General features: G+C 39.0%; 1 non-coding gene across 1 annotated transcript; it reads left to right on the top strand.

Annotated features, from left to right (window-relative positions):
• Positions 1–739: 739 nt before the first annotated feature.
• LOC132625314 (small nucleolar RNA R71) lies at positions 740–846 on the top strand. The gene has a single exon (XR_009576750.1). It is a non-coding gene; the product is annotated as a small nucleolar RNA R71 (small nucleolar RNA).
• Positions 847–5,496: the final 4,650 nt, after the last annotated feature.

The following is a 5,496-nucleotide window of genomic DNA, read 5'->3' as shown; positions in this document are numbered from 1 at the left end:
CTCTATTATGTTTCGGAATCATTGTTCTTGCATCCAACACCCATTACAAAGACAACAATACCAAACCTCCACCCCAATTCTCCCAACCCCATAAACCTTGGTTTATCAATCTCCCACACCATCACAAAGGGAAAAAAGAGAAAGGGATTTCATTGGTGAAAGCACACGAAATCTTACCTTGTGTTGTAATGTGAGATGATTTACACCACCTTCCTTAGAGTTGAAAGGGATTGGGAGAGGGTTTTGAGGAATTGGGTTCGAGTGGGAGTGTTTTGTAGAGAGAGGGTGAGAGTTTGTGAGAAGTGGGGGTTATTGGTTGTTGTTTCCTTGCCCCGTGCTTGTATTACCCACAAATTATATGGATGTTGGATTTGCAGGGCATTCATCACTGTTGTGACCTTCTCCACAGACTTCACAAAAAATGATGGCTTGTTGCACTGGATGCACCTGTCGTGGAGCTTGCGCAGCGGTTAACTTCTTGATTTCAGTGCGCATGGCATCAAGCTGTGCTGATAGTGTTGTAAAACTATCTACTTCAAAAATACCTGGTGCTTTCCTAACTGAACTACAAGTTGCATCATCCTGCCAGTCTAGAGTGCTCTGAGTAAACCTATTCAATAGTGTGAATAGTTCTTCATAGCTTAGATCAAGAGCCTGCCCTCCTGCAGCAGTGTCTAGTGATGACTTATGTTGGGCATCCAGACTCTCAATAAATGTATGTGCCAGAACTTCATTCGTCTAATGGTGGTGAGGACAATCTCTGAGAAGACCCTTAAACCTCTCCCATGCTTGATACAAATTTTCTCTATTTTTCTGCCTGAATGACATGATCTCCCTTCGGAGGCGAGCTGTCTTTGCTGGTGGAAAGAACCTTGTCAAGAATTTTGTCGCCAAGTCATTCCACGTAGTGATAGAATTGGTGGGCTCTGCTAATAACCAGTTACTTGCATTCCCCAATAGAGAGAAGGGGAACAGTGTCAGCCGCACATATTCTTTAGTGACCCTTCCAGTAGCAAAGGTATCGACAATCTGCAGAAAAGTATGGATGTGACGCTGAGGATCCACGTGCGACATTCCCGTGAATTGCACACTAGAGTGAAGTAGTTGAATCATAGGATGCTTCAGCTCAAAGTGCCCTTCGATGGTGGGCTTTACAATGCTTAAAGTGACATCCGCCACACGAAGCACTGCAACCTCTCTCACTTTAGCTGGTTGATTATTAGCCATGACCACAGGTAACTCTGCTACAATTTGTGAGTTTTGCAATAAATTGAAATCTCTCATGCGCCGATTGAAAGTACGTTCAGGCTCAGGATCAAATTCCTCAAGATTGGTTTGACTCGCAGTCCTTCGCATTCGAGTAAAGTACCTGCAATCAAGTAGCAGCTAAGATCAAGATGTTAATACTTGGATAAATAAAGCAATACAATTTATTATAGCAAAAATAATTGATTTCTAAGTCCCCGGCAACGGCGCCAAAAACTTGTTGCTTCCAAATGCACACGCAAGTGTACGTGGTCGTACAAGTAATATAGTGATTATACAAAATCGAATGTCGAACCCACAGAAACTTATGACCAATACTTTCACGAAAATAACTATTGCTACTACTTATGCAAGTAAAGAGTAAAAGTTTTGGTTGTTTTGTAAACTAATGCTATAATAAAAATAACTTATAATGTAACCAGAATTTGTGCTAAGAACGTATTTGAGTATTGCTTTTATCAAGATTTTAGAAGTATTCCAGGGTCGTGGTTTGTTCACCAATCCTATTGGATCGTTCAAGTATCACACCTTAGAGACTTTATTCACAAGTGTCAATTAACCGGATTATTAATCTCGTAGTATTCACTCGAACCACTACTCGCCGATTCAAGATAACTCGCCTCCTATATTCCTATGGTATTGACCTATCAAGAATGTAATAAGTGCACAGCATGGAATTGATTGCGGTAACTAAGTATATTCCTATCCTAGTCACAAATCCTAGCCCAACTATATGGATATTCATATCACAATTTCGTTACTTCTTCTCCACATTAACAACGTCTTTCCCAAGCACGTATATCAATTAGTAAATAGAACTCAACTGTTGCGCAGACAATTAAGCAATTAAGCACAGAAGTAAAGAAGCAATTGCATATGAACAAGATACTAAGATTGAAATACTTATCAAACGTCAATATTCATGGCTAAGCCACAACCCCAGAATTACGGTGTTCAGTTACACATGATTCAAGAATGGAAGCAAGAATTCATGATTAGCATAGGGTATCGATGCAAAGAAAAATAATAGAAAAGGAATAAAACCTAAAAAGAGTTTCACAAGTCTCAAAATTCGTCCAAGCCGTCTTTCTAATGTTAAAAATGACTTTTTATACGCTAGGGTAAATATAAGATAAGCTGGCCCAATCCTGATCCAAGTAGGACAACTGACGCCGCTTGTGCGCTGGCTATGCGTCGCATGGCTAGCGCATGATCTCCTCTGTGTGTTGCTTGTGCGGGTTCTGCCCAGTACAAGGCCTCTATGAGATTCAGAGATGGGGTTTTTGTGCGCTGGCTGTGCGACGCATGGCTAGCGCATGAGACCCTTCAGTGGTCGGATTCTGCCTTCAAGTGTTGGAACTTTCTTCCCAACATTCAATCAACGTGCAAAGCCTCGGAATCAATCAAAAACTGCTCAGAATACCTTCCATTGGTCCTCGTTGTACCTATTCATACGAGCATACCAAAATAAGCTCCTATACAACAATTTGCATTCAAAACTGCGATTAAAGTACTAAGAAGTGAAATGCAAATGACACTAAATCAGATATTTGTGCCAAATATCACATGGCTCGTAGACACACCTGAGGACGAACTACTCTGATACCATTTTTTTCACGACCCAACCAGAGGGTCATGACGGGCACACGAAGCTAACACACTGAGCACCTCTAAACATACATCTCATAAACATTTCTGGGTGGACCGTAAATATAGCTCCTGGATATCATGATCTGTAAGGACATATATCACAATATAACGGCACATCTCTATATAATCTTCAACAGTTATGTCCATCATCACCAGCCGACAAGGCTACTAAAATATTATACAACAATATGGAACGTCTAGCTATGTACATCTGTCTACCAGCCTCTATATAGAATACAGAAATTCATAAGGATGGGATAGGACTCCGCCATATCCGAGTATATACACGAAAGAGTAATACTAATAGACTGTAGCTCCGAAGCAAATGGAGTGCTCCTGAGACTCCGCTGATGAAGCTCCTAAGGATCAAATCCGTCTACCTGCAGGCATGAACGCAACGTCTACAAGAAGGGACGCCAGTATGAACAGTGTACAGAGTATGTAAGGCATGAATAACAACATAACAAGAAATATAGAACATAACATGAGGTAAAGATAACCTGTACATCTGATTGCCTCTTAAGGCGGATACCATGCATGCTAACTTTAACTTTTTAAAGCAACATTAGAAATATACATAGAAGTACACAGCCCGACAATATAGGTATGGTGTTATCTTTCCCGGCCATATAAGCACGGTATTATCTTGCCCGGCTATGTAGGCGCGGTGTTATATATATATATATAGTGTCTTGCCCGGCCGTTAAGGCGCGGTAATATATATAGTATCTTTCCCGGCCATTAAGGCTCGGTAATTATCTAAATTACACATATATAAATACATATAACATGCACAAGAGCCCAATTAAATGTTACTATTCTATCAGAGTGATGTAAGGTCGGTAACCTCTGATTTATTTTATGGAACAATCATCATCGTTGTATCTCACCTTGAAGGAACAATGATTATAAGGTCAGATCAACAACAATAACTAAATCAAGAAAATCATGAAATAAACTCAATAATCTCATAATAGCATTGAAATCATAAGCTTTGTAATTTCTAGAATTAGAATCATCATCATCATGTTCATCCTAGAAAACATCTTATCTTTAGTAACATAAGAAGCTTTTAAGAATCATGAACTTCTAACTTTTGGAAGTAAGAAGGTTATGGAAACATATATGGAATCATACCATAGGAATCATGCCTTTTGAAAGAAAGATACTAGCCTTAACATACCTTTTCGGTCGCCTTAACTTTAACTATTTAACGCTTATCCTCCCAAGCTCGTAAATTTACATTCAAGAGAATTCATATTATTGTTAGGCTTATCGTCATATGCTTGTCTTAAGCCCTTAAATTAATTCCTTTTAAAATCTGCCAAAATTCGGGCAGCATCTCCCCTGTTTATATCTCTAGCCCAAAATCACAATACCAACAAAACAACAACAATAGCAATACTAATATCAACAATGTCATCATCAATACCAAAATATTTCATAAAACATCCCACACGACGTTTATCAACATACAAAACAATACACTTCCTTTCTTCCCAATCAAGGAGCATAATCTCATCAACACACCAACAACATTAGATACTATCCATACACTTGGAAATCATCCCAACCACATGGCCACAACATGCTCAAAATAACCCGTAAACACAACAACTACAACACAAAACTTTATGACCTTTCCTCCATAACAATTTTCACTTTTAAGACTTGCTAAACCTTCAAATAAGCTCAACATAAGAGATACGATGAAGAACATACCTTATACTTGAAGAAATTTAGCCATGCCAACTTTCGTCAAGACCAAACTCACCACAACATCAAGTAGAAGCAAGAACAATCACCTTTCATGGACTAGTTTGGTGTAATCTTGTTAAATCCTTGATTTAACGGGCTATAAATGTTTGAGGGATGTGTTAGGAGGTTTCTAGGACTCGTGAGAATGTAAAATGCTGAAAGAATAGGGTTGATGGAGTTTTTATACCCCTTGAAAGTCGGTGGAACGACTTTCCCAAGTGGGACCCGCGAAAGCCATTTGGCAGTTTGGAGGGTTATCTTAAAATGGCCATAACTCCTTACTCCGATGTCTTTTTGATGAGCGGTTTGTTGTGTTGGAAACTAGACTCGACAAACTTCATTTTAGACTTTTGAAACACCTTTAAAATCCTAATATACCTGGAGATATAACCCTCCAAAGTTGACCCAAAATTCTGCCAATATTTTTTCAAATTTTAGACAAACTTATTTTCTTCAATTTGCTTAGTCCCAGAATATTCCGAAACTCTCCATACATGATATTTATCATTAATCATACTTGATAATGGTCATGTCCTTTGATTTCAAGGTTGTCCTTCCCGGTTACGACTTACGAGATCGTAATTCATCCTTTACTTCATTGTTACGAACTTCCAATGGCTTGTACCTTCCAAAACTTCATGGGACGTCTCCAATACTCCATTAATACGGTGAAGTACGTGGCATGCTCATGCTCTGAAAATGCGAGGTGTAACACATATATTGATGAATAATAGTAAATAAGGCTTAAAAACCAAATTCGTAGACTCTGAGAACTGGTTCGGTTTTGGAAATTGCTTCTTCAACCCGAGCTAATCACTAAGA

The sequence above is a fragment of the Lycium barbarum genome, chromosome 12 (genome assembly GCF_019175385.1).
Source record: "Lycium barbarum isolate Lr01 chromosome 12, ASM1917538v2, whole genome shotgun sequence".
Lineage (NCBI taxonomy): Eukaryota > Viridiplantae > Streptophyta > Magnoliopsida > Solanales > Solanaceae > Lycium > Lycium barbarum.
Note: the sequence above shows the minus strand (reverse complement) of the source record. Positions and strands in the feature narration are given on the sequence as shown.